This window comes from the organism of the source record quoted next, unplaced genomic scaffold, assembly GCF_019419815.1.
Source record: "Pyrus x bretschneideri cultivar Hongxiangsu unplaced genomic scaffold, Pyrus_bretschneideri_v1 Contig52, whole genome shotgun sequence".
Taxonomy (NCBI): Eukaryota; Viridiplantae; Streptophyta; class Magnoliopsida; order Rosales; family Rosaceae; genus Pyrus; species Pyrus x bretschneideri.
In genome coordinates this window covers 1,091,846-1,103,357 of record NW_025999790.1, presented here as the reverse complement: position 1 = coordinate 1,103,357, position 11,512 = coordinate 1,091,846, and positions in this window count along the sequence as shown.

Genomic DNA, 11,512 nt, shown 5'->3' with positions numbered 1-11,512 from the left:
ATAATTATTATTATTTTTTAAGTTTACTATTATTAAGAGGAAGGAGACGAGACGAATGAATAGAAATTTAACATCCTATTCATTAGGATATTAGAATTACATGTGACTATAATTAATTAATTGTAGATATCATTAGTTAATCCGGAATCCTCTCAATGATTGTAACAGTATTATAAATTTCAATTGTAATTGAGATTAATATTCTTCAAACATCAATACAAATAGTCATTTGGAATTGTTATTAGCACTTCAAAAATCTCATTCTACACTCCAAACTTACTATATTGGGAAAAAAAAATACACTTATAAAGTTTTTTGAAATACCAATAACACCTCCTATAATCATTTTCTACATAATATTATTCGTCATAAATTTTGCTTTTGGTCTTTAGGGTTCTCTCTCTCTTGTCGTCCAATACAGCCAACACAGAGAAAAATAAAATAAAAAATCACAAACCAGTTATTTTTCTCCACCATTTTTCGGTTTCCTGTCGTCCACCCTTTGATCTCTTTTGTTTACCCACTTGTATCCTAGCCTTTTGTCGTCTCTGCATCACTCACACACGCAAGACATAATAAATAAATAACAAACCTAACTTCCTGCGTTTTCCAATTAGGCTATTAGTTTAATCTTTTGTCCATTACTTCTTTCAAGTTTTTGTTTTCCTCCTAATTGCATCTCTTCTGGACAATTGCCAAGACTACGGCAACACGGCAGCCATAAGCCGCCCCAAAATTGCCAAGACTATGGCAACACGGCAGCCGAAAGCCGCACCAATTCTTTGGTGAGGCCCCAGGCCACAACATACCGCCCCAGCTTTCTCAATGCGTGGGTCCAGTCAACAACATTCAGCTGTTCTTCCCAAGTGCAGGTCCAATCTATTACACCTCCCTGCTCCAGTAGCCTGCACGACACCGCTCACGGCCTAACTCGTCTCCTTCTATTGTTGGACCAGCTTTGGTGTTCCAACTGCGACACCTCTCAACACACTCATCAGACTTGCCCACATCGCTCTAGTAGGCCTACTTCGGCCCCGCCCTTCGCCGAACCTCAATTTTCATAGAAACTGGAACCAGTTTGGTATTCTGACACAGGTGCTACCAATCATATGATGGGTCAATCGTCTTTGGTTTCTCACATGCAACCTTATGCAGGTCCTTCTAACGTCTATTTGAGTAATGGTGATACTATGCACATTACTTATACCTGTAGCATCCCTCTTTCATTTGGTTCTTCCAATTTTAATCTTCGCAATACCTTTTTTTATCTCACACCTTATGGGTTGAAGCCGTTCTTTTTGGTCATCCTCCAACTTATTCTCATCTTCGTGTGTTTGGTTGTCTTTGTTTTGCTCACCTTGAACCTTATTTTGCTCATCAATTTGAAAGTCATTCTAAAACATGTGTCTTTTTAGGATATAGCATGCATCATAAAGTTTACTGTTGTCTTAATCCCTCCACTAGTCGTGTCTATGTATCTCGTCATGTTATTTTTAGAGTAGTCCTATCCACACATCTATTTTTACTTTTCACACACCCTTCTCAATTTTCGGCCTTTGATCGAATGAATTGAAAAAAAATCAATGGCAACAAAATTAACAAGGATATGTGAATGATACTTTCTTATTTTTAACGAATCTTTTCCTTATAGTACTTTGCAGTTATTGCCATCCTTGAATTATACGGAACTTCCCATCACATAGGCCATCTCACTCAAATGTTGCACAAACTCATTCTGCCATCCTTGTCACCTGGCCAACATACCACCAATTCAGCCCAGTGCCCCTATACTAGTCCCTTGAGTGTACAAGTCTCTAATGCAAGCCATCCTTGAATTATACGGAACTTCCCATCACCTAGGCCATCTCACTCAAATATTGCACAAACTCATTTTGCCATCCTTGTCACCTAGCCAACACACCACCAATTCAGCATAGTGCCCTTATAATAGTCCCTTGAGTGTACGAATCTCCGGTGCGGGCCATCCCACTGCACATGCCTTCACCTGCCTTTTCTAGGTCTGCCTTATACATATCATCCCCTTATGGCCCATCCACCTCATGGGGCCTGCCTCTTGACCCTAAAATCCATCATTGCCTGCCTCTCAAAGCCTACGTGATTATGGGCTTTAGATCTCATCAGGGCCCGCGCCCTGCTTTTGGAACTTTACTTCGCTTAAGGCCCAAGCCCATTATATATGTCATTCGGCTTAGCTCAAGCCCCGATCCAATTACATGATAGGTCATAATAGGTCATAATAGGCCCGTGCCTATCCCTTCCTTTGATGCCATTAGGCCCACACCCATTTATTTGCCAACTATCACTAGCATGTGCCCATTCCTTCACCAGCAGCTTCTGGGCTCGTGTCTAATCCTATAGCAATTCCTTTATCTACAACATCCACTAATCCTATGGTTATGCAGCTTCGTGACAGGATCATTTAAACCAAAAACCACATTAATGGCACTATGCGGTATCCTCTTTCGCATGCTTTTTTACCTTCTCTTGAAATTGATGAACCTACATGTTTTTCACAAGCCTCTAAACATCCACACTGCCACCTAGCCATGACGGAGCAAATGAATGCTCTCTTGCGTAATCAAACATGGTCTCATGTGCCTTCTCATCCACGTCAGAATATCATTGGTTGCAAATGGGTTTTTCGTATCAAGCGTAATTTAGATGGCTCTGTTGAAAGGTATCAAGCTTGTTATATGGCGAAGGACTTTCGTCAGCGGCCAAACATTGACTATGCCGAGACTTTTAGATGGCTATGTTAAAAGGTATCAAGCACGTCATGTGGCAAAGGACTTTCATCGCCAACCAAATATTGACTATGCCGATGCTTTTAGCCTTGTCGTTAAGCCTACCACTATTCGCATTGTTCTCAGTCTTGCTGTTTTCGAGATTGACATTTATGTCAATTAGATGTCAAAAATGCATTTCTTATGAGTTTCTTTAGGAAGATGTTTACATGGCTCAGCCTTTCGCTTTGTTGACCCTGCACGCACCCACCATATGTATCGACTTCATATATCTCTCTATCATCTCAAACAGGCTCCTTGTTCTTAGTTTAACCGATTATGTTCTTTCCTCCTGATTCTTGGATTTACTCAAAGTACTACTGAGTCCTATCTTTTTATATGTCAGTGCCTAACTCACAACATATTTTTGCTTCTTTATATGGATGATATTATTGTCACTAGTACTTACCTCGATCTTATTAGACAGTTTGTTGATCTCATTGGTAAATAGTTTGCTAGACAGTTTGTTGATCTCATTGGTAAACAGTTGGACATTAAGGATTTAGGTTCTCTCAATTACGTTTTGCAGGTTACTCATGACTCCACTAGCCTACATGTTCATCAACGTAAATATGTTCATGATTTACTTACGAAGTTTGATAAGGTTTCTTGTAAGCCGTCATACTGTTTCCTGCTCATGTGCTTGAAGGAAAATTTGTGAAAAACATGTTCATTTAAGCAACATCAATAGCATGCAATTAACAATTAAAGGCGGAATCATGCTTGTATGCACTTAAAACAAAACATTTACCCATGAAATTCAAAGCCTAGTAGATAGGTGAACCAAGACTCAACTCAAAACAAAGTGAGTTGAGAAATCAATACCTTTGTAGATTCCTCTTTGCATAAGCAAAGGCTAATCACCCAAAGAGAGGGCCTTCATTCCTTGCATCTTAGATCCATGGATTTGAATGGATGAAAAGGATTCTCCAAGTTCCCAAAATTGAGAACCTCTAAGTTTCCACACCAAGGTAAGATTGGAGAAGAAATGAGTGACCTTGAGGAAGTAAGATTGCTAGATGTTATCCTCAAGGTGGCCGGCCATTTCTAGAGAGAAAGAAGAGTTTGTGTTTCTCCAATTTCCCCAAAAACAACACTTAATGAATTTTGGCTATTAAGTCAAACTTATACCTTAATTCATTTGAGTGGCAAACTTGTAAATAAGTCCAAAGCCCACTCTTTCTCTAAATGGCCGGCCTTAGGGTATTCTTTGGGCTATTTGGGCCTTTGTGAATCATTATTCATTAAGTTGTCATACAACTTAAGTCAATGGACTTGACGTTCGAAGCCCATTGGGCCTTAAGGTCCAAAACTATCCCGAGGTCTTCAACGAACTTATTCGTTTGATTAATAATCATATTAATTAATCCTTGCCATAAATAATTAAACCATTTAATTATTCTTACTCATCTCCGTTGAATCTTCAATCTCTACCTTACACGGTGTACGATCCATTAGGTTCCTTTTAGCGAGGCAGTGGGCGATTCAAACTCTTTCAAATCGATTGTGAATTGAAACTTACTTTCAATTCTCCCGTTAGTGATAATACACTTTTAGGGCTTCCACAAACCATGGTTGACGCCTAGCAGCATGTCATGGTTACCCAAGCTAATCAGAAGAGGTGGAGAACCTATTCAGTCTTAGGATTACAAATGCAATACGGTCTTTCTCTAATACAATACTCTTGACCACATTGTTTGGTTTGATAGTTTATTCATGTCTACTATCCAATGTGAGTCTTGTGCTTATATGATTACCTTGAATGTGATCTGGAACGCATTCCAACATCTCATTCATACTCTGGCCAGAGATTCCAAATCATATCATAGAGTATTCTCCCTCAAACAGTTTGAAGGTTAGAGATCCCTTGTTGCGCATTCACTTGCCTCCATGGCTAAGTGGCTTAACCCCGACGATGCCGTGGACACCCTGATAGAGTGACGTTGACATAATCAAAGATTAAGGACCTAACCACAAGACAACTGTGATGCCTCAGGTCAAAAGACTAATTTGCATTATCCCAACCATGAGTTCTCATTTGACATGAATATGAGAACTCTTCGTTGATCGTGTTCAGTGAACTCATTCTCTATTGAGCACCTACGTACTTGTCTTGATGTCACACACACCAATGACTCGAGACTAGTCACTCTCCCTGAGAGAAGACATAGCACGTACTGATCTTAACGGACTGTCAATGCCCAATTGGCAATCCTATGATCAGGAACGTTTAGGATGTGTCTACGAAAGAATGGTCTCATGAATCTAACTTCTTTAGATCGCATTCTCCCAATCACATATTCCTTGGACTTTATCGTTTAAGCATATAACATTTATATGAGACGGCTCAAACAATAATGTTTGCCCTTTAAACTACATTAGTTTGAAATGTCCGTAAAGTATCATCATATGATTGGTTTTAGGGCACATTTCCAACAATCTCCCACTTGCACTAGAGCCAATCAGCTTAGTCATCTTTGATGATACCTCTTCTGTAATTCATTTCATAAATGGCTGAGTAGTAGGCCTAAACAATGGATATCTATATGTTATCCATAGAAACAACCTTGAGAATAACGACGTCACCATTATACATGATTCTCAATCATGTGGTTCAGTCTCTCATTTGAGTTCGGACCTTGATGAGACCTTGATTGCCTGGCTTGAGCTATCGCCCCATTAGTGTCATACACTTTCTGGTTGGAACCGAATGAAGAGTTCATGAATGAACTTTCCCATCCAAACAACAATGTTGTAAGCTTCTATATGGCAATATATTTTGCATACATGATGGAACACATTAAAGTCATTTACTTTTAACGTTTCCACCCAAATATATCTTTAGTCATAATAAAGAGATATCTCTTTATCACTTCATTCATAATGAAGAGATATTCTATGATGGATTAGATTCATAATCTAATACATTTACGCTTCCATTACGTTACTCTAATTCTTCCTCATTCTTGAGGAATCCATCCTTAGTATTTCTTAAATACCTAAGGATTCACTTGACAGTTGCCATGGTTCTGATCCTGGGCTTGCACTGATATCATCTTGTACCGTTCTAGGTACGACTTATATCAATGTTTTCATACAATATGAAATACATAAATCACCTTTCTGCGTATGCATAAAGGATTCTATTTACGCATTATTTCTTTGGGAGTCAAAGGGTACATTCCCTTTGAGAAGAACAACTTCCTAGTCTCACTAGAATTGTCATTCTAATTGAAGTTTATCATCATATGAGAAACTTTCTAGCATCTCATTGTCTATTTTAGGGATTGATATAATCCAATTATATTTTGAAATCTATCATTATAGATTTACATCCCATGTATATAGACTATGTCTCCCATATACATTATATCATTATAGAATGTTTAAAGTCATAACTTTAACGATGAAGAATTCCTTTCATTTTCAAAATTAATATATATCATGTATATATATTCAAATTTAGGAATATGATTAACTCCCACTAATCTTTTGTAAACCTAGTAAACAAAAGATTCATTTACATCTTTATGAGAAATCAAACAATTGATCTTTTCTCATAAGACGCTTATGGCTCCCACTAGCTTGCTAAGATCCATGATGGATGGATCTCTACAACTAACATGTCTTAGAAGTATATATCATATATATATGGGTAATTGATAATGTCCAACGAACTAAATCTTATTTATGTTCATTCTTCTCCTAATGGAGAAATTCATTATCTTATGATGCTACTTTCCTTGATGTTTTTCAAGGAAATTAATCTAAAGTGTTACTTTTTCCTTGGATCAAATCTAAGGAGGTAAATATTTTAGACGTCTTACTCATCTACTTACATTTCTTGAATTCTTTGAAACCTTTTGCAAAGTATTCGGACTTGTGTTTATTCAAAATAAACTATAGTCCAACCGAGAGTGATCTTCGGTGAATGTCATACAACATGAGTAGTATTATGTTGTGGACAAGTGCCACTAACATCTAAGTGAATTAACCTCAACAACTTTGTGATTCTTTCTTCTTTCCAAAAGAATAAAGATTCGAACATTTCGCCTCTATACAATTTTAACAAGAAGGTATTGGATCCGGATCTATCGATCCAAAGCATCCATCTATGACCAACTCGTAACTTATGTTTTAGAGGTATCACAACTCAGTTGGGATTAGTCACTACCTTGCAACCTTTTGGGTTTTAAGCATCATCGTATTCTAAACAGTTAAACTACCACATCATCTCTACTATAGAGATAACCAATTAAATTACAATAATCTAATTATTGATTAATAAAGAACAATGTTTTGTCAAACAAAACATTCATCCATCTCTACTATAGTGACGGATTTAAGTTCCTTAAAATTGGAATGTAAAGACAATCTTTAGTATTTTCCAATTTCTTTGGTAGTTCATATGAGGAAGTAAGTACAATCCGCTTTCGCAGAGATCTATATTCGATTCACGTTTGGAATGTGAAGTACTTTCTCTTCTCTCATTAATCTTCTACTTCTTATTAGCACACTTTTACAACAATTGTAAAACATAGTTACTAATACGGAATCATACATTCAAGTAGAAGAACCAACTGTTTTGAATTATTCAAGAACATTTTACAACACCTTCGAAAAGTGTGTTCTTGACACTTACAAGACATTTCTTGCAAATACCCCTTCCAATGTCCATCCTTTCATAAAGAAAGTTTGTTCCCTTGGAGTTATTTTGCCTTCTTCATTTGACTTCCCTTTTGACTACAATAGTCATGGTCCCTAAACTCCCACTATCTCTCTTAAAACTCATTTCAAATGTGTTATACACATCAAACGATTTGGAGAGCGTGCGGTTATTGTTCACTATATAGTTTACAATAAACTTAGTGAACCATTAGGATAGGGACACAAAGGTAAAGTCCTTGCCTAGTTTCCGTCTCGTTAAGTGGTTTAACACTTCAACACTCAATGATTCAAAATCATCATAAGTCCATATAAATGGACTATTTTTGTCAACCAACCATTATGTTCTAAACATAATAACAAACTTTCAAGAGTTGTTCAAGGCAACTCTCATTTCTTCATACAACATTTTGTAAGTGAAGAATCATGGCACATAAAGTGTCCATGCCCTTGTGCTTACTTCTCAAGTTCCTTGTTCGTGTAACAAAGAGACAAGCACTAAAGTTTGTGTTGATTAAGGGTTGTTCAAAGCAACTCTTATTTCTTCATACAACAATTTGTATTTGAAGAATTATGACATTAAAAGTGTTGTCCTTCTCATGTTAGACTTATCTAACATATTCTTCCAATGATACATTATCAATAGGAAGATTGTGAGGATGAGACTACTTAGTTACATCTACAAGCCATTAAAGACAATCTATGTGATTGTAGAACTAAGTCCGGAAATTAAAGCGTTCGGTTTTTCTTTGTCAAGTTTTGGATAGCGTTTGCAAATATATTGGTAAACAAATACATAACGAATATAAATTGATTGATTTTAAGCCATTTGATTCGGGTCTTTAAATCAAATAGCACCACCCACTATTTTTGGCAAATTCCATATCCCTCATCGGAATTCGAGAGTTTTGGAGGAAACTCTTAGTAGGGTATGGGAGGCTCACTATTACCAAGCCCACCTCACGATGATATGATATTGGCTAGCATTAATAATAATGAGAGAGTACGCTTACTCATTTGCATCTTATGCAAGTACCCATCTTATTTGGCCTCTAGAGAATGTTGCCTCACAATGATATGATATCGGCGCCATTGCACTTAGTTAAGTTATTCCCACCATGCTTAGTTCATGAAGGGGTTCAAGAATAACCTCACAATGATATGATATTGGCCATCCTCGTTGCCTACACTCACCTCATCATATGCGTATAGACTCCTCCTGAGTGTAAGCATGCACTTTGTACTCCCCCATGATAGGGTGAAGCCGGTGTACAAGTCACAAACGATTGGAGCCTACCACGGTGGAAGGCCACGAAGAGATATTCAAAGCATCTCTCGCTTATCAACTTAATATTGGTTTGTTGAGGGTTTTAGGTCTCATCACATATAAACATACATTTTAATCCAATTAAAACATTTTGGTCCTATTACAACTATTGGTCCATTTGATTGATTTAGTTGTATATAATACTCCCACTAAGCTTTTAAAACGGTTTTTAAAGCAAGAGTATATGATACTACTAACATAAGGTTTGCATTCATTGATGGACTATATAGTTGCCTTAGGGCCTTAGGATGACTATGAACCTTTGATTCGATTCAAACACGAGCCTAGTGTTGAATCTCGGTCTAGGGATGGTGATTGATTTTAGTTACGCGTTTAATCACATTAAGGCGTGTTGTCTTATTGGGCGTTGGACCCAACTACTCCAATTTCATGCATATCGAATAAAACAAGAAAGGAGTACTTCAAAGTAAATAAGAGCTTATGCTCTTTTACAACAATTGATCAAATCAAATTACTTTAAAGTAAAGAAGAGCTTATGCTCTTTTACAACAATTGATCATATCAAATTACAACCAAAATTTAATCTACACATTCCCATGGTTCAAACAAATTTGAAACGGCCTTTCACATAGCTCAATTATCGTAGGCTAAGGTTCATAATCACCCTTTCTTTAATTAATTAACGCTTTTAACTAATTAAACTTGAATGCAACATTTTCATTTGGTTTTTTGTATCCATAGAATTGATTTAAATGGAACTAAATATAATGAAAATCCAATTCTCATTAAAGAGACAAAACAATTTTTGTTCTCATTCTATTTGGGCCATTTTGCAAAAACACAAACTTTTGGGTCAAAATACAAATACACAAAAGTATCAAAACTTTATTTATTTGCACAAAAGCACCCCACTAGAGGGGTGGCCGGCCATAGGATAGTAACATAGAGATTTTTGATAAAAAGAATTTTGTAAGTGGATTTTGGTGGGTGAGATTAAAGATGGTGGGGATGGTTTGAAAAGAAAATATACCTTTGATATAATTAAAAACATTTAATTATTTCTTACCAACAAACATCATCCATCAACTAATATTCAAAATTATATCTTTGACATAATCATCACCCATCAACTAATAATCAAAACTTTATGTAAAACATAAAACTTTTGAATCAAAACTTCAAAACTTTTTGTTCTTGATAAGAACTTCAAGAAATATGAAGAACATACATGAAAACTCATAATAGCTCCATGGATGTTTTCTTTCATCAAAAACTCAAATTTTCACAACTCAAAAGAGGGTTAATATCCTAGGGTACTTAGGGGTTCCAAAAAGCACTTTAAAACCATTTTAACAAGCCTAACATGAACCCAAAAAATCACCCTTTGGATTTGGCCGAAAATCCCAAAACACTTGGCACCAACTTTTAGTTCCATTATTCATGCTCATATGAACTACATCTACAACATTTGAGATGGCAAATTTTCTAACAAAATTTACATTCAAAGAAGCAAGAATAAAGCTTGTAACAATTACAACATTCAAATCACAAACTATGAACTACAAAACCCAAAAGGATTCACCAACTACTAGACTTAGGCTCTTGATACCACTTGAAGGAAAATTTGTGAAAAACATGTTCATTTAAGCAACATCAATAGCATGCAATTAACAATTAAAGGCGGAATCATGCTTGTATGCACTTAAAACAAAACATTTACCCATGAAATTCAAAGCCTAGTAGATAGGTGAACCAAGACTCAACTCAAAACAAAGTGAGTTGAGAAATCAATACCTTTGTAGATTCCTCTTTGCATAAGCAAAGGCTAATCACCCAAAGAGAGGGCCTTCATTCCTTGCATCTTAGATCCATGGATTTGAATGGATGAAAAGGATTCTCCAAGTTCCCAAAATTGAGAACCTCTAAGTTTCCACACCAAGGTAAGATTGGAGAAGAAATGAGTGACCTTGAGGAAGTAAGATTGCTAGATGTTATCCTCAAGGTGGCCGGCCATTTCTAGAGAGAAAGAAGAGTTTGTGTTTCTCCAATTTCCCCAAAAACAACACTTAATGAATTTTGGCTATTAAGTCAAACTTATACCTTAATTCATTTGAGTGGCAAACTTGTAAATAAGTCCAAAGCCCACTCTTTCTCTAAATGGCCGGCCTTAGGGTATTCTTTGGGCTATTTGGGCCTTTGTGAATCATTATTCATTAAGTTGTCATACAACTTAAGTCAATGGACTTGACGTTCGAAGCCCATTGGGCCTTAAGGTCCAAAACTATCCCGAGGTCTTCAACGAACTTATTCGTTTGATTAATAATCATATTAATTAATCCTTGCCATAAATAATTAAACCATTTAATTATTCTTACTCATCTCCGTTGAATCTTCAATCTCTACCTTACACGGTGTACGATCCATTAGGTTCCTTTTAGCGAGGCAGTGGGCGATTCAAACTCTTTCAAATCGATTGTGAATTGAAACTTACTTTCAATTCTCCCGTTAGTGATAATACACTTTTAGGGCTTCCACAAACCATGGTTGACGCCTAGCAGCATGTCATGGTTACCCAAGCTAATCAGAAGAGGTGGAGAACCTATTCAGTCTTAGGATTACAAATGCAATACGGTCTTTCTCTAATACAATACTCTTGACCACATTGTTTGGTTTGATAGTTTATTCATGTCTACTATCCAATGTGAGTCTTGTGCTTATATGATTACCTTGAATGTGATCTGGAACGCATTCCAAC